Source organism: Eptatretus burgeri, chromosome 14, assembly GCF_056783735.1.
Source record: "Eptatretus burgeri isolate ZD-2024b chromosome 14, Ebu_testis_v1, whole genome shotgun sequence".
In the NCBI taxonomy this organism is placed as follows: domain Eukaryota; kingdom Metazoa; phylum Chordata; class Myxini; order Myxiniformes; family Myxinidae; genus Eptatretus; species Eptatretus burgeri.
Window position 1 is genome coordinate 16,071,133 of NC_140974.1, and position 19,535 is coordinate 16,090,667.

The 19,535-nt window shown below is 43.4% G+C and overlaps 1 long non-coding RNA gene across 1 annotated transcript; it reads right to left on the minus strand.

The window, feature by feature from the left end:
* Positions 1 to 5,764: 5,764 nt before the first annotated feature.
* LOC147012707 (uncharacterized) lies at positions 5,765 to 11,623 on the minus strand. Its single transcript, XR_015051418.1, has 3 exons — positions 11,395 to 11,623; positions 6,945 to 7,016; positions 5,765 to 6,403 (listed from the first exon to the last, which is right to left on the minus strand). It is a non-coding gene; the product is annotated as an uncharacterized LOC147012707 (long non-coding RNA).
* Positions 11,624 to 19,535: the final 7,912 nt, after the last annotated feature.

The window sequence follows — 19,535 nt, forward strand, 5'->3', positions numbered from 1 at the left end:
AGAGACCATTTGATCCATTGGATCTGCATCACAAGGTGCAGAGCTTGCATGGTGAGTGACATCATCAAGGTTGTTCTGAGATGGGAACTAAATATTCATTTAAACCTCATCAATGTTGAGTGTCCTGCTGGGAGAGGTTCTTGACAAATCACAAATATTAGTAGCCATGGACCCCAAATTAAATGATATATATTCCAATTTTCAATGGTTGATATACATACATAAGTGGGCACTCACAAAGTTACCAGAACGAGGTATGTACTCATTCTAGTCCAATAACCACTCGTGTTTTTTTTATTTTTTATTTCATTTTTACAAAAGAATACGTGACTTTTAAAAGGACGTAATAAGCCATAAAATGCACGGCGCGCATGCGCATAAACCCCAGAAAACTTGCTTGTTTGGGTGTAAGAACAAATATCATATGTCCGGATATCCATATAAGGATTGTTACCTGAAATGTCCTCACAAAGCTCTAAAGTAATTGGAAAATACTTGGAAAAGTGCATGAGAGAAGGGCTGTGCCCCTGCCCGATTAAAGATTTGGAGAACATCCTCAGCTCGCCAAACGGGCAGCTTCCCGAACTGCATACTCCCAACCATGCAGGTCGGTGAAAGGCCCGAGTGGAGGGATATGTGTTACACAACCTCCCCCCCTCCAACGGATTGTCACCAGTGAATGGACTGTGTATCTCAATTAGGTGCTTCTGAATACCAATGGGAAAGACATATCTGAGGCTTGTGCATGTGGGTAAGTTAAAAATTATATTTACGATTAATCATGCTGGGTAGAGGACGGGAGCTGTTATAGATATATTGTTTGGTTCCGGGGCCACAAGATAAATTATACGAGATTTTTACAGCCATTGCTGAAAAAGCATCCTTCCTTGTGTGTGTATGTGTGTTTAGTTATATCCACGGCAGCTGCTCGCTTGAACTAACAGGAAATGTTATGAACCCAACACCTCTCATCTTTGAATATTTCTTGTACCAGTTTTCCTATATTCTCGTGAGTTTGATTTGCATTAACCCTTTGAACCCTGAGCTCCTTGGACTTTCAACTACCCCACCGTGGGCTCCTGATAGAAAAATCCAGCCTTTCGCGTATATGAAGGTTTGTATAGCAGCCTGTAGACCGGCTGTTCTGGTATTCGGATATTTTACTAGCGATTGGTAAACCGGCCGTTCGGGTATATGGAGGTTTGGATGGTGGTTTGGATAGCGGCTGGTAAACCGGCCACGAGGGTTCAAATGGATAAGGAACACAACATTTATGGTTAACCACTTTGAAATTGCCACTCTTTCGTCTAAATACTGGAAATTATGTTTAAAAGACGATTTGAATCGCACATTTTATGCTCGCAATGGCAGGTTCATGGAGCAGAACCGAGTCAGTGTAGACATACACAGCGTATGCGCAAAAGGCCTCATTTAAGCATTCATACATCATTTTAAAAGTCACGTGTTGCCAAAAAAAAAATCATGCAAATGCTCTTAGGAAAGGAGCAAAGTCATGAACATAGATAAAACTCTCAGTGATTCAAAGTTCTGCGAATTAGTGTCTGATAATGCACCCAATGAATAGCCATTACAGGTCATCTTTGTTGTCATGCCAATTAGAGCTTTAACCTTGTGATATAAAATATATATATATATATATATATATATATATATATATATATATATATATATATATTGTGCAGTTAAATTGTCTAAAAACTTTATTACCACACTTCACAATGTGTATGGATGATTGCATATCACTATTCCGTAGCTATGGAGTAAAAAATACCATTCCACACAGAAAAACTCCCGATGGGCAGAATTGTGCACATCAATTCTGTGTCGATTAAAAATGATGAAAACTAAATGCAGAGTGAAAATAAAACTTTCTTAAAGAGGCGTCAAATATCTGCTGCCATGACCATGACCACTACCACCACTACCACCACTCCCACCATTTTAACGGCTCCAATTATTTCCAACTTCTTGTGATGTCGGCCGAGAGAGAGGTTTGTCCCAAAGTCTTTTACGAATTGGCTGGCTCGGCCTGAGGTTTAATGATTTTGGCACGAATTTGTCATTAGTTCAGGGTGCCGGCGATGACTTACCTACTCTTCAAAAAAGACAAAGACTTCAGAATCTTTCACGTCCACCAACTATTGTTAGCAGACAGCACAGCCAGCTTAATGTCTGTTCAAGGGACAGCGCACTTTCTGATGCAATCCCGTGCCTGCAACGCACCGATCACCTGGCTTAAAGTCAGGTCGGAAATTGAACTCGGACAAGAGAACTCAAAGGTAAGTGTGCTACCTTTGCACCATCCTGTCACACTTTGGCATCAAAGACATCATGAGATACTTACAGCATGGTGTACTCTCTGTCACGGCTAACAAGCGACACCAGGGCACCCAGTGTGTAACCGCATTCCTTCTTCTGCACTCATGCAATCTCCTCCATTTACTTCCACTCCTCGACTTCCAACACCACCTCATTCAACCTTCCTATAAAAAGAAGACTGTCAAGCAAGATTTAAAAACTTTTTTGAGGATTAAAAAGACTTTTTTTTCCAATTTCCAACTAATGTTATATTTTGGCCTGACCTTAAAGTTTGTTTGTTCACCGAACACGACCATAACATCATCATAAATCAACTCGGAAACAAATAGCATCGGGTGCGTCATTCACTGCAGGCCTGGATAGAGTCAAGATGGGGGTCTCAAGCTTGTAAAGTGACAGATAACCGAATGATGTGTCTTGCGGGTTCCACAACAAAATCTATGAACGAACTCTTTTGCGCTGACTAAAGCATGATGGTATATATATATATATATATATATATATATATATATATATATATATATATATATATATATATATATATATATTAGTGTAGTAGATAGTAGAAAAATCGTGCAAATTATGATACAAGCATCAAATTTGGCATTTCTGTTCTGCAGGACTTTCTGATCAAATCTGCCCGATTGGCCATTTGAAAATCCAAATTTTGAAAAATTTAAAAAAATTAAAAAAAATTTGAAGTCACAGCTGGCTGAAATTCTTGAAGCACAAGTGAACATCTTAGACAGAGAACCAAGGGGAGATGCAGTCATCATTGATGGCTCAGCACTTATCAATGCCCTACCTCCACGCACTTCAAAGATATTTGATGACTATGTGAAAGAAGACATCATCCCAAAGGTGGAATCCTATGTTGCCAGGTACGAGAGGGTGGACGTAGTGTTTGATGTGTACAAGAAGTCAAGTCTGAAGTCTGAGGCAAGGTCGAAAAGGGGGCAAGGAATCAGAAGAAGAGTGTCAGGAACCAGTAAGACCCCAAGGAACTGGAGAAGCTTTCTTCGAGATGACAGCAACAAGGCTGAGCTGTTTCACTTCCTTGTGGAAAAGATGTGTGAAGCACAGACGACAAGCACAGTCATTGTCACAAAAGGAGAAGATGCCATTAGCAACACAAGGAAGTCACTGGATGCTGTGTCTCCATGTTGTCATGAAGAAGCTGACACTCAAATATTTGTACACGCCAGGGATGCAAGATAGATGGTCGCAAGTCCATTATCATTAAGGCTAATGACACGGACGTACTTGTCATAGCAATATCTGTACTGCCATCCTTACAGGAACTAGGTCTTGAGAACATGTGGATTGCCTTTGGCGAAGGAGCCAAGGCGCAATGGATTCCAGTCCATGAGGTAGTTTCTGCAATAGGGCCTGAGAAAGCTCGAGGGATCCCATACTTCCATGCGTTCACGGGATGCGACGTCGTGTCTGCCTTCCGCGGTAAAGGGAAGAAAACTGCATGGCAGACTTGGAACGTCTTTGATGATGTTTCTGAAACATTCACCAATCTCAGCCAGCATCCAACATTGATTCGTGATCTTGACTTTTTTGAAGTTTTTTTTTTTTTCAAATTTTTCAAAATTTGGATTTTCAGATGGCCAATCAGGCAGATTTGATGAGAATCCCCTGGAGAACAAATGTGCCAAATTTGATGCTTGTATCATCATTTGCACGATTCCTCTCAAAAATTGCTGTTATCTGCCCATATGTATATATATATATATATATATATATATATATATATATATATATATATATATATATATATATATATATATATATATATATATATATATATATATATATATATATATATATATATATATTGTTCAAGGAAAACAAGTCGTGCTTCACACTCAGTTCCGTATCGTGTTCACTTTTCAACAATGAGCCCAACGTTCAATCCACTTCAAGATGCTGTGGATGGCGATACCTTTGGGTGCCATTGGTACCTCACCCTGATATTTAAGGCAGATAACTTGTTCATCATATACATATTTCCAAACTGTCAGGTTTTTTTTTCCATCTCTTCCATTCTCACCCTTTTCCCAGATCCCATCGGTTCCTCGGGTTTGAGCACATCCTTCCATCTCAGCTCATTTTATCCCCTATTCTCTCATCTTTAGAGCACAGCTCATAATTCAGCCACCAATGATCACCACTAGTACTACGACTACAACTACTACGACTACTACAATCACTACCACCACCACCACACCTCATTTATATTCCCAACTTCTCATGAGGTCGGCCGGGAACGTTTTTCGGCCCAAGACTTTCACGAACCGGCTGGCCAGGACTGACGTTCGATGAAGGTTCGAGCAGGAATTTGGAATTTTTCCGAAAGTGCAGGTGATAGCTCGCCAACTCTTCATGAATGACACCGCGGGATCTTCAACGTCCACATACTCATGCCGGCGGATGGGACGCCCAGTTTAAGAGGGATGGCACACACATTGATGAATCACCCTGCCTGTGAAATACCGGGATGACAGTTCATAGTTGGGTCGATATTCAAACCCAAGCGCGATGGCTTAAAGGCGAGTGTGCACACCTTGAAGATATCCTGGCAGCCCAATTCAGCCATCCTTGAGCCAGACCTTAAATGTTACAATCAAACATCATGCCACGTGTGTGTCCCTTTCGTTGTGTAATTTTCTCACTGCTGTGTTAGATCTCCATCTATATCAGGCCAAGCCCTGTTAATGTCATGGAATGTTTTGATGCAGCCTGCGTGGTGATCTTTTGTTCAGTATTTTATGTAGCTATTCTGTAAGAAGTACGCCTGGTGTTGGCTTCATGGTTAGGGTGGTGGTCTTTGGATCCGAGGGTCCTGAATTCAAATCCTGCTCAGATGTTGAACTAATACCAGGTGGGGTTAACTCGACCTGTCATCCTTCCGAGGTCGGCAAAATGAGTGCCAGCATGCTGGTATCCTGTGTCGGAGTGGCGACCCGTCCAGGATTGTACCCAATAGTCAAGGAGACTGCTTAAGCAGCCCCAACGCTCTGCACAGAGTATGGTCCCAATCTCCTCTCCTCCTCTGTAAGAAGTACTGGTAGGATAACGTGGAGGTTTACACACTTGCCTCTGAGCTGTCTAGCCTGGGTTTGAATCTCGATCCAGCTATTAACTACCATCCTGGTGTTTTGTAGACAGGACGACACATCAATGTGTGTACCGACCCTCAGATGGATGTTAAACTGGGCATCCCATCTGACAGCATTATTCGATTGACGTATAAGGACCCTACGGTGTCCTTCGTGAAGTGAAGTCGAGATACCCTAAACAAATTACAAATATCCTGTGGCAGAGTGATGACCTGTCCAGGTTGTAACCACCAGTGGCCGAGCCAATGAAACTGCCTGCCTAACGGTGCGCAAGAAGGGAAATAAGAATAATTATGTCGGAATATCAAAATTCACACAATTTCTTTAATCCTCATAAATTGTGGAGAACCATATTCACTGCTACAAGTGACAACATCAGTGTTGGAAGTGAACAGCAAGACAGGAAGGACTGGCTTAGTAGTCCTTCCTGTCTTGTATCTTAGTCATAAGTATCTCAGTACATGGTGTTGCCAGTGTACAATACTTATCTGCATGTGTGCTGTTTAAATTACAAAAAAAAAAAATCACCAAGCATATATCTGACCCGCACCAAGATTAACAAGAGCTGCTGTTGCCCATCGGACTCGGAAAGGTTCTCCACTTCTGATTTCAACTGTGCTTTGACCTTCGCTCCTTCTACAGAAAAAAAAACACAAAGAAATCATCCTCCTGAGCTCATTACCCAGGATAACTATAATGTTAGCGATTGGTCAGCGTGGAAGAGTTAAAGGGATTGTTGGTCATATCTCCCTCATTCGTGGTTTCAGTATTTGTGCATCTGTACCTTGTAACATCGATCTTACTGTACTTACCTGATTGACCCTTGTAAGTCACACCATGTACCTGGTGATGGGTTGGGATACCTGATAATGTGGTCATAACATGACTCAGACAGGACAGAAGAAGATGGGAATGGAATTGTAGTGGAAAATGCTCTGAAAGAGATAAAGACGTTTTTAAAAGTTCAAAATATCTTTCCACATAAGAAAACAACTTTCTCAATGTAAACATTGTGAGAGTAGGCTCTGTTTCCTCAAACGACTTTGGTTCTCTGCACAAACTGCAGAAGCTTGCCAGGAACGGGCAGTCCATCATTATAAGCAGCAAAGCACCGGAACACCACTAATGTTATAAAACGCAAACATTTTCCCACCAGAAAAAAAAAAAACAGTAGAGTTTACATCCGTTACTTGCAAACAGTCATGATTTTGTATTGCAGTTGTGTGCATCTGTGTGTGTGTGTCTCTCTCTCTTTGCATACTTGTGTTTGGTGCGTGTCGTGCGTGGCTGCGTGTACTCTACGCTCCACATCAACTTTCCACGCAATGTTCGACGAAGCAAGGATAACATTGTAACTCCCTTACAAACACCATGATCAACGTGTTCCCTTTCTCAAAATCAATATCCCCAATTGGTGGATAATTTTAACAAGCAGTTACAGTTATATATCCCGAATTAAGAAGTTTGTCCACTTACGCTGCAGAGCATTGGAACCATCAAGGCTCGAGACGGAAATGTCCGGAAGGGCAGAATTGTATCAATCATGTCCTGACGTCCACAAAAAAAAAAAATGAGAAGCAACCGTTACACAAAATGGCAAAACTATGCAGGGTGGGAAGAGGGCACTGGTGTGAAAGTTCAGATTATGGACAACTGCAGCAACATTGCATATGTATTTGTCATCGTGTTTTTCTCGTTCTCAAGTGACAGCCACGAAGGATCATGGATGTGCCACATCCACGAGGGGTATGGACGCAAGCAGCAGACGTTTCCCCATTTCAAAGTACTCGATCATTTTGATTGTCCAATCAATTGTAACAACAGAAGTGTTCTAAATGTGATGTCGTTTGCTTCGGAAAGCAAGTGTCAGACCAAGTGACTTGAGAATTTATGCCAAACCCCAAGTTTTTTTTTTTTTCAAATTTGCACTTCCATCAGCTTTGACCAATAACGAAGCACAAAACAACGGAAGTCTGCTAATTGACAGAAGCTTAGCAATTATAAGAGAGGAATATATTTCAAGATAGTGACATGTGGTCCGAGTAATGAGGGTCACGTATCGTGTGGATGCTCATTGGCATGAGAACGAGGGCGTTCCACTTGTCACCACAATAGGGTTTTAGAAGTCCTTTGCAATGCCATGATAGAACATGAGAGAATCCGGTCACAGACTAGAAGAGTTTGTTTCGTGAAGAAGGGAGAGAAGCCGAAGTAAAAACATTGGGCTGAAAGTGAAAGAACAGGCCGCGAAGCCCGAGGGCATGAAAAACACGAGGTGGAGGCATGATTCAGTCTCAGTATGGATTTTTTTTTCCACCAGGATATCATGACATCCAGCCAAAGGCCCTGATCTGGTGATAACATCCAGTTCCCAAAAGAATATCATGACGGTCCAGTTAATTGTATATTGGGTTTGGAAGGAGGTTGGGGTTGAGGGCGGCCATGAAATCAAGCCACAGGATGTCAGTATGATGAGGTTCTCTGTGCAAAATGTGAACAGAAATGATGGTCTTGGGAGTTTTATGGGGTAGAAGTTGGACGAAGACATCAGATTACTGACTTAGTGGTTAGATTCCTGGAAGTTTAATTCGGGATATGAAAGGGATTGTGGGAGAGCTGTAGAAACATCTGCCAGAGTGTTGGTTTGGATGTAGGCAAAGGGAGAGAGAGAGGGTTAGTTGTTTCTTGCAAACGTAAGAGTATTTTTTTTTTCTGCTTGTATTTAATGGCCACGTTATTGTGAGGTTGGTTGGGGGAGGTTTTTGGCACAAGTCTGTCACGAATCGGCTGGCCAGGCCTGAGACTCGATGAAGGATCAAACAGGAATTTGGGAAAAAAATTCCATAGTGCCTGGATAACTCGCCTACTCTTCACGAAAAACACCGTGGGATCTTTAACGTCCACCAACTGGTGGAAGAAGGGATGCCCAGTATAACGTCCATCGAAAGGATGAATCACCCTGCCTGTGAAAGGTCAGGATGACAGTTTATAGATGGGTTGGGGGATTCAAACTCAGGCTACGCAACTCAGAGGCAAGTGTGCGTACGTCGAGGCCATCCTTCCAACCCTTTTTCCCAGGCACGTGAAGCGGAAAGTGAGGGTCAAGCAATTGGTTCATATCCGTCCGTCCGTCTGTCTTATCAGTTTATGATGGAGGAAACACTTAATTTAAATTGAATGTTACATTTTGAACACGAATCAAGAGCATTAATTGGAAAAAACACACTTTCAATTTACCAATACTTTGGCTCTGAATTCATCCCGATTGCGCATGCGCAGAGAGAAGTGAGACAATTTTTAAGCATTGGAGCTGCTCCAATAAATGTCCTTCCTTCCATCCATCCACAATGAAGAAGAACCTTTCTGACCCATGGTGTTCAATTCTAAAGGGTAATTCTTCTTGTTGTTGTGTATGGAAGCTTAGCTGCGAAGTAGCTATGATTTTGTTGGGGGCACAACGATGCCGCTGATGCTGTGCCCCGGTAACGGTGCACTGGTACTCATTTTGCCAACCTCAGAAGGATGACAGGCTGAGTCAACCCCACTTGGTGTTAATTCAGTGGCCAATGTGGTTGAACTCAGGACCCTAACATCCCAAGCCAGCCACCTTAACCACAAAGCCAACATCAGGCTTAAGGGTAATTCTAAATGGTAATTATATAGGGTTCTAAAGGGGTGTCGTTCGTTCCTAGGCTTTGCCTATTTCATATTAAAAATGCCAAAATGAACCTCTTCCTTCGGACACAGATGCGATTTTTAACTCTATCTGTCTCTCTGGCAGTCAAACAAAATTGAAAATCATTCCAAACAGGAAACTTACTGTTTTTAAGAACGTCAAAAAGGACACAAACAACAGGCATAAATAACTAATGTGACGTGTTAAATAAGGTGGTGTTAAAAGACGCTGCGTCAACGGCTGTAAACTTACGGGAAAAAGTTCGTTTTTTTTTACAACCTTTTCAATCTTTATTTTATTTCCATTTAATTACAGACTTCATCATTGTTAAACACAAATCGCTTCATCGGCACGTTCTAAAACCTTCCGTTTAGCAGTATTTGGACAAAATATGATGGAATTTTCATCATCACGACCATTCAAATTTGCTTCTGGTAGACCCCACCTTTGCCCTTTTTTCTCAAGACAGCGTGGGGATAAAGGTGTTCCATGAACTCTCATTTTCAATGGTGCAGGTTTGATTCCCACAGCTGCTGAGTGGAAAGCTCCTCCAGAATAGACCTGTCCAGGATTGGGTCTCAAACAAATTTCTTCAGGTTTTGACTTGAGACAGTGCATCGGTTTTGTGGATGAAACATCGCCTGAGACTGGGTCCATTCTCGTTTGTTTGTTACAAACTTGGCAGGGTAGGTCTTAGTACATTTGGTTGGTTGGATGCACATTTCTTTGCAACCATGGATATTACCAACCACCCAAAACTTATGGTGTGTGTGTGTGTGTTGGCTCCATGGGTGAGTCTATACACACACACACACACACACACACACACACACACACACACACACACACACACACACACACACACACACACACACACACACACACACACACACACACACACGAATACTTTGAGACCTGGGAGAGCTGCGTTCCACCTCCTGAAACCTGGATATGGAGATAACAACCAACATTCATTTTTTATTTTAATTTATCTTATGTGTTGGGAAAGAAATTCTAACAGGAAACTTGAAACCTTCATATATTTGGGGGGGAATTAATAAAACCCACAGTCTTAAGGTCCTCAATATCTTGCAGGCAGGAAGTCTTCCCATGTCTGAGGATGAGCAATGAGATCTGGGATGTTTTAATGGTTAGGAGTGGTCCAAGCCTGTATTATATGATCAAAGACGTTATATAATATGATGGGTGGCTCCACGGGTTTTGAATGAAGAGAGATGCGGTTTTTCTCTCATTTTTGGTTGGCCAGACCCCATGATGAGAGGCTGCAGATGCCTCATGAACTTTTTCGCAAATATGTTGCATCGTCACTCTCCCCCAAGCAAGGAGTTCAGTTAGTGGAAGTTAATGGCGTGTAATGTGAGACCGAGATGACGAGAGATGCAGGAGACAAATTTGGTTTTGTTGAGGCTGTTAAAACACAGGCCTGGATCAAGGCAGGAGAATTACTCTGGAGCTACTCTCTTGGGGCTGCGAGGAAATGATCCATGGTCTTGCTGCGAAGCAGCCAATTAATGCATTCCCACCAGCGAGGAATGGCTAGGCAGGAGACTTTTTTAATCATGGTTAAAGGAATTTTAAAAAATGGCTGCATCCTCTCAAAACTGTACAGGCCTACAGGGAATTTGAATGAACCATTGTTCTCGTTTTATAAAACCAAATATGTTTGTTCCAATAAAATGCATCAATCGCAGTGCAGTTCACAATTCCCAGATAGCTCACCGACGTTGGGCCAACATAAATTTGTCTGTCAGGCCAACATTGGTGTAACGTCAAATGGCTTTTACACCATGTTGCCAACATTGGACCGACGTTGGAAATCTGCTCGTGACCGTTCCGACCTTTGCTGATCTACGACCAAAGTTAGTCCAACATCGTAGTGCTGTCTGGATTGCCTCTTGGTGTTGTATCTATTTTAATTTATTTCAATGTCGTTTTCCTTCAAGTAATATAAAGTATTGTATCTTTATTGTTTCTGGATCCACATAATGGATGGAACCGGTTTCCCCAAAGTCTCACTGTCAGGGAGGTGGGGGTTCAGGGTTCAGTGATGTGGGTAAAATGGCTAATATCAATTGTGGAGTTCAACTCCCGAAAGTCGAATCACCTTAACTTGTGATTGAGTGCAATAAAGTGTCCAAACATTAAAGGGTCGAATTGAGTAAATATATCACTGCAAACGTCACAAAGCGCTGTTGAGTTGAGCATTGCTTCACCGAGCATGGAACCTACTCCAGAAAACTGCAGTGCCTTGTAGTCTTTTCCTCCTCCCTTCTGCCACTGCATCACTTTTGCTGCTGTTAAAGGGACAGGAGGCAGATGTACAACATTCATTGGAAGGGTTGTGGTAGGTCAGACAAAACAGTGAGAGGCAAAAAAAAACACAAGGAAATGCCATTGATAAGAAACATACAGGAACTCAGGAGATGGAAAATGCTTGGGAAAGTTATGGCAAATTTACGTGTGTGTGTGTGTGTGTGTGTGTGTGTGTGTGTGTGTGTGTGTGTGTGTGTGTGTGTGTGTGTGTGTGTGTGTGCCGACATGAACACCACCAGTCCAGTTTGTTCAGAGGATTAATATATTGAAGGATGATGACAAACGTCAGTATGAAATCGCTTCAGGGCCTTTGGTGCAGTGAGATGGTCTCAGGAGCCACCACAAGATGGTGACTTGCATGAGCCTCATGACTGCTTCGGTCAGGATTGGAATGTGTCCAGGGTGTTAGCACACAACAGCCTCCACTATGTGAAAGATACTGGAGCAACTTTAATCTTCACCACCAGCCTATGCAAGCAAATGGGTCTCCAGCTTACCGTTCCATCGAAGTGATTGCACACTCGAGGCAAAGTCCTGCCTGTGAAACACTGGGGTGAGAGATACAAGTCAGATAGGAAATGGAACCAAGACTACACAGCTTAAAGCCAAGTATGCTACCTCTGAGCCATACTGTCAGCCCCTACAAATAGTGCAGTGGGGAACTGCACAAAACAAAACAGTGGGGACAAAACATAGGGAAGGACAAAACAGTGGGGAACAGAGACATTAGGAGATCTGTGGAAGGGAGAGGGATGGGGCGGAAACATGGGGTCAAGAAGATGGACATTACAAGGACTTTCAGGAAGGAAGGCAGGGAATTTGAAGGAGGTGGGTTTGGGGTGGATTAAGGGAGGAAGAAAAGATCATGGTTTTGGATTGGGGAAGATAAGAGGTGGTGGTGAACAGCTGTTTTGAAGACCTGGAGGGAAGAATGGGATTGAAGAGAGTGGGGGAGTTTATTCCAAATGCAGGAAAAAGAGGAATGAAAGAGTGAGGGTGAGCAGTGATTCTTGATTTTGGTAGTTTTCCCAGAAGGTGGTTCCTGGGGGACCTTGAGCGCCCTGCGGAAATATGGGGGGGTCACAGACAGAGCAGGGGGACAAGACCAGGGAGGACATGGTAGATTAACAGAAAGACCACCAACCTGCCTGTGGGGGGCAGGGGGGGAGAGAAAAGAAAGAGAGAGAGAGAAAGAGAGAAAGAGAGAGAAAGAGAGAGAAAGAGAGAGAGAAAGAGAGAGAGAGAAAGAAAGAGAGAGAAAGAGAGAGAGAAAGAGAGAGAGAGAGAGAGAAAGACAGCCTCAGCCTCATCACGGGAAATACCACTGATCCTAAATGCCTTGGTCTCCAGTGTGAAGCCGAGAAAGGTGAGAGGCAGGATCACCATCCCAAAGGGGAGAGCAGTACTCCATCAGGCTGTGGTCGAAAGCTTTGTATGTGGTCAGGAGCTCAGGTGGGCCAAAGAAGGACTTTGCAAGATGGAGGATGCCCAGTTGGCGACTGGCCTTGGAGGCCAGGTTGGAAATATGGCTTTCCCAGGAAAGATCATGGCAGATAGTGAGACCCAGAAGCTTGAATGAAAGGACTTCTTCTCGAGGATTGTTGAGAAAGTAGATGGGGGGTGGGGGTTCCAAACAGTCCTTTCGGAAAGACATCGTGAGAGTGTGAGATTTGTCAGAATTGAAAGACATGTTCCATGTGTTTGACCAGTTTGTGATTTTAATCAGATCTGCAGTGAGCGAAGAAGCTGCTGCTTGCCAGTCTGAGGGATGACAGATGGTACGGCAGAGGGTGGAGTCATCAGCAAAGAGATTTTGTTTGTTTTGATTGAGCATTGAAAGGTTTTATTTCTCTATCCAAGCACTTGAAGACGGGGGTGTCGGGGAGAGGAGACGGTAGAAGACAGAAAGACCACCGACCTGCCTGTGGTGGATGGCGGATGTCTATGTAATGGTGGATGGTGTGGAACATGTGCTCGGATGCAAACTGGGAGAGCGGCCTAGTGGGGAGGATTATATAACAGGAACCTCCCTTTCTCCTGTCACTCGAAGCCCCTCTCCTATGGGTGCGAGTGTCGGACACGGCGTTGGTTATACAGGCTGCTTGAAATGATTAATAGACAAAATGGATGCACAGGGCACGCAAGTACAAGAACAGGGCGTACAAATGAGGGGAGAAATAAACCAGAAGAAACAAAAATGAAAGAAAATAAAGATGATTTGAGAGAGCAAATGAGAGAAAGCATGCAGAAATGAATAGAAACCATGAGGTTTTGGGGCCAATGTGGGGACACTCATTGAAAGTAGAATGGCGGGTTGGTTTAGGCATTCGTGGGACAAAGAAAAATGCAATTGGGAAATTTGCAAATAGTAATGGCCTGGGAAGATCTCGCGGCGGTGTGGATGTCACTCTGCTTCAGTGAAAAACTGTCCACGAGACGAAGAAGAAAGAGTGTTTACACTTACAGGGAGAGAATTATAGGTTCACATAGCTGGAATGCAGGTATTCATGCACGGTACAAACAAACTATATGCATTCTTCAAAGATGCTCAAAAAGCTCAAAAGCATACGAGCACAACAGAGGCTTTTGATGGAAGGTTTTCTCAGCTATTGGCAGGAAGATTCTTCCCTGATAATTCTGATATCGTGCGATTTCAAAATTTCAGTGCACAAAATTAAGTTTATAAAGTAAAACATTATAAGTTATATTATAACTTGTAACTTGTAAGGTTAAAGAAGAATCGATTTAGGGAGAACACACGAGCGGAGGAAGAAAAGGTTTTGTTAGCTCATGTAGGTAAGATTGTTCCGTGATAATTCTGATAACTGACATCATGTGATTTCAAAATTTAAGTGCACAAAATGAAGTTTATAAATGATAACAATATAATTTATAAGCTTCATTGCAAGGTCATAACTTACTAGACGACCCGTGAACCTGTTGGGTTTCTGTTGTGACAGCGGTTGATAAAAAATCATTTCAAAACAAAAAAGAAAAAAAAACATAGCTACAGCGAACTATACTCCTGAGGTTGTTTGCATTGATCAAATTCTCCCGAAGAATACTTGACTGAATCGGGAATTGATTTTTTTACATTTTTTTTCGTTGCCCAATTTGAAGGAAGCTTAATACTGCACACCGCAGGAGAATGGTGAGTAATGTCGCTTCAGTAATGTCCATCATCGCTTCAGACATGAAATCCTTCCTCTTCTCCAATGGCTTGATTTCCAATCATCAATTTGGTTTCAGACCAGGTCACTCTACCCTGGATATGCTGCTTCTGCTCTCCCATCAATGGATGGAGGTCCTCAATGCCAGACAGGAAATCCGAGCCGTATCCCTGGACATATCACGTGCTTTTGACACAGTCTGGCACCCTGCCCTACTCACCAAACTCTCTTCCCATGGTATTCAAGGCCATCTCCACTCATGGCTTGCAGACTTCCTCTCCTGTCGCAGTCAACGCGTGGCCCTAAATGGAGTTCTTTCATCCCCTCTTCCTGTGCAGGCTGGAGTTCCTCAAGGTAGCGTTCTGGGCCCTGTTCTTTTTCTGGTTTTCATCAATGATCTCTCCGACTCTGGAAAATCCTCTATTTCTCTTTGCCGATGACTCCACCCTCTGTCGTACCATCTGTCATCCCTCAGACCGGCAAGCAGCAGCTTCTTCGCTCACTGCAGATCTGGATAAAATCACAAACTGGTCCAACACGTGGAACATGTCTTTCAATCCAGACAAATCTCACACTCTCACTATGTCTCTTCGAAAGGACCATTTAGAAAACCCCCCCATCCACTTTCTCACCAATCCTCTGGAAGAAGTCTTTTCTTTAAAGCTTCTGGGTCTCACTATCTGCCATGACCTTTCCTGGGAAAGTCACATTTCCAACCTCGCCTCAAAAGCCAGTCGCCGACTGGGAATCCTCCGTCATGCAAAGTCCTTCCTCGGCCCTCTTGAGCTCCTGACCACTTACAAAGCTTTTGTCCGTAGCCTGATGGAGTACTGCTCTCCCCTCTGGGCTGGTGCTCCTGCCTCCCACCTTTCTCGGCTTCACGCTGTCGAAACCAGGGCATTTAAGATCATCGGCATCTCCCGCAATGAAGCTGAGTCTTTGGGCCTCTCACTCAATCACCGCAGGTTGGTCGGTGGTCTTTCTGTCTTCTACAGACTCCTCTCCAGCCATGCCCCCCCTGCTCTCTCCGCGATTTGTCCCCACCACTTTTCCACAGGGTGCTCAAGGTCTGCCAACAACCCCCTTCTGGTAAAACTACCAAAATCACGAATCACTGCTCATCTTCACTCTTTCATTCCTCTTTTTCCCGCCTTTGGAATAAACTTCCTCACTCTATTCTTTCCAATTCTTCCCTCCAGGCTTTCAAAACAGCTGTTCACCACCACCTCTTATCTTCCCCCATCCAAATCCTCGATCTTTTCTACCCCCAATAATCCACCCAAGCCCACTTCCTTCAATTCCCCTGCTTTCCTTCCTGAAAGTCCCTGTAATGTCCATCTTCTCTTCGCCATGTTCCCCGTCCCATCCCCATCCCTCTCCCTTCCACAGTTCACCTAATGTGTCTGTTCCCCACTGTTTTGTCCCTTCCACTCCCACCCCACTTGTCTCATGCCTCCTTGCTGTGAGTTGTGTGTTAGCTCTCATACGAGCCTCGACCAAGGCATACAAAAAAAAAAATGTGGGTCAAAAATTTTTGCGCTATCGTGTACTGTTTTGGCTGTATTTCGGGAACATACATACTTACATACATATATACAAGATGAGAGTTTTAGTAATATATAGAAAGAGAGGAACACAAATTCTCTATGTAAAAGTGTATCATGTAGTGCCACCTCCAGGTGGGGGAGGGTAATACAAGTCTCCACCATTTACAGCACAGTATTCCTGTCCCCACGTTTTCCTGTGCTGTGGGGCGTTTTGAATTATAAGCAGTAGGTATGTTTATGCTTCATGCACGTAACCCAGATTATTATTTTTTTGTGTATGCAAAGCTGTCACTTGCCTAAACACCACCCAAATAAAGGTAGGTATCAGAAGAACGTGTTGCATGCTTGGAGCAAGATTGCCCATGGGGCAGGTACTGGAAATAAACCACTGGTTATTACGTTTTGTTTATTGGTGATTTAGCGCATTTGGAGGCCATGGCAGACAGGAACACCACTTTTAGTGGGTACTGCAGGTGTAGATGGAGAATGTATGGCAGCTGGGGAGGGTTCGTTGTGCGCAACGTTTGTGGGTGGGGAAGTGGTGTGTGCCGTGTGTGGATTGGGCTCTGATTTAGAGTGGGAAGCCTGGAGCTCTGCCATTGCCTCACCCCCAGTAGCCCAGAAAGTGCCTGGTTATGGGAAGCCCAGCGGGAGGAGGGATGGATAGGTCGGCCATGGGGAGGAGGACCCTGGTGACTATGGAAGGCCAATGGGTGACCCCCTCTGTTGGGGTGCACAGCAAATGGAGCTGTTCTGGTGCTGGGGCGAGATGGATTGAGAGCCCAGGGTTTTCATGAAAGTGGGACTTTGCGCTGCAGGCACGCACACACTGCTACACCCCCACTACCACATTTTAGGACCTTTCCACTTCTGAGTTGAGACCACACCTGTAGGTAATTAGGTGTCGGGTTAGGGTGAGATTACACCTGAAGGTGTAGGTTGAGACCACACCACGGCCTTGCTAGGAAGGTAATGGTTAATGTTATTGTTGTGTTTCTGGGAATGTTCCACTCGGTCTCATGCAACTTTATATGTGCTATGGAGGGCAGGTAGCCGTGGAATTGGCTATGTAGCTTTTAAATTGGGAATTTGGGCTCAACTGACAACTGGAGCAGGTAACATCCATCCACTTGAGGACGTGGACAATTAGATGGGGTTTGAATTGGTTCAGGTAAATTGTGGATAAGGTAGGCCTGCCTGCATTTTTGCCATTTTCTCTCCCTGTCCCAGGAGCACCTGAAGAAGACTTCGAGAGAGAGCGGGGATTGAGATTTTGAGTAACTTGTATATAGAATTTTTGCACATGATTGTGATCACTGTGCATTTCATTGAAATGAAGAGGGATAGCACAGTAATTAGTCTAGGTAAGGTGAGCTGCTGTTCATCTCCCACAGTCCTCACTAAACTATTTGGTAAGTTAATTAGGTGTGTGACAGGGCCAGAATCTTCAGTTCCCAATGAAGAACCTTGGGAGGAGCTTAAGGTTCCGGGGAGGGGGCTGTGTTACGTGAAGAGGGAAGAGGGGGTCCACTGATGATTGTTGTAAGAATCGCATGGTCCACGTGTTTTGAGTTGGTTAGATTGCCATGTATCATGGACCTGTCAGAGTAAGTCATCTTGTTAAATGTGACGCTGAGAAACGAGCTGGGATAACAATGTATGTGTAAAAAAAAACAAAAAACTTCTCATTAGTGAGCCAGACCAGGTGAGGACTTGTGGCCACAAAAAGGCACCAGGAAAGCCCAACATGCTTGGGGGAAGTGACATCACTTCCCTAGGCACTCTGGGTACTCGTGTCACCATCTTTTATGGTGTCACTTTCTCTCCATCCTCAGCAAGGCAATTCAGATAAATTTCATCCATCCCACAGTTACCAACCCATGGTTGTTTGTCCATGCTCTATCCCTTAAAAGCAGAGAAGTCGCACATCTTTGGTACAACTCGGCCAGGGTCAGAGTCAAACTATTGACCTCCAAGACTCAGAGCAGACACTCAAGCCATAATGCCATCAAGGCTGGTGAAACTTATGTAAAGAAAATAAAATCTGTGGAGAGAAACGCAATTCTGCAATGCAACTTTTCAAAACATTTTGCAGGCCATTAACATAACACAGAAGTGTCTGTTGTTTAACAAGTCACAGCTCTTGGCAGAACCGGAGGAAGAAGGGAGAGAGGAAGGGCATGGGCGGTAAAGAAATTGCAAAGTTTGTTCCACTTGGAATCTCAAACGGCTGAAACACTGCAAAATGTACGCATTTTGGTTTACATGGCACCGATTCAGTGCTAATAAACAGATGACTTTGTTTGGTAAACGCAGTCATTCGCTGGGTATTTATCGCCTGTATTGATAGCTTGTCATATTTTGTTTTGTGCAAGCGCTGGCTGAACAGGCTGGATGGTGAATTTCAGAAAAAAAAAAATCAGAAACAGGTGTAACTGTGCTGGTGGTGGAGGTGGGTGTGCTGTAACTGTGCAGAGGCACACCGATAGTGACACTGACACACGCAAGCACGCACACACAGGTGGATACTTTGAGACCTGGTAGGTCTCCGTTCCATTTCCTGAAATCCTGAAACCAACCCACGTGTAGAAATAGTCAAGAACAACAGCAACTCACACACGCACATATACATATACACACACACTTTTGGAGCTCAGGGTTGATTGTACCTTCTCAAACGTGATGTTAAGCAGAATGAGACTTGAAGGCTTCAACAATGAATTCAAGAATTTACATAAACATTGAATGTAGATATGTCACCAAATCATTTTGAAATGGTTTTGCTGTGTTGCCTTTTGGTATACATCTTGTATTTGTTTACTCATCAATGTGTTTTTGTCTGTCTTTTATATTTTCACCTCTGGACTGGTAAAGAACAATTTGCTGAGCTGGATTAAGCTTGTGCTTAAATTGAATAACTTTATCCTGATGAAATCTCCATTGAAATGAACCAGGACTTTGGATCTATATTTTCATTGTTTACCTATATATTCAAACGGAAGACCACATACTGCACTGGAGTCATCAGAAGGAACCTGAATTAGTAAAGAACAAATATGTTGCCTGAGGGGTTAAACAGGTAAGCTAACCAACACCTGCCTGGGGTGTTGTTTTAGATTACCTGTCCATGATTTTGATGTTTACGTGTTATATATATGACAAAGACAGAGTTTTATATTCTATAAAACTGGTTTTCTCTTCCTATAGACTCATTCATTCCCATGTGGCTTTTGTAGTTGATAACTTCAAATGAGTTAAAGGCATTACTGGTGACTGTGTCACAGTGATCTGCTCTTTTGGTCCATCGAAACACTGTGCATCTTTGTGCCACATCAATAAA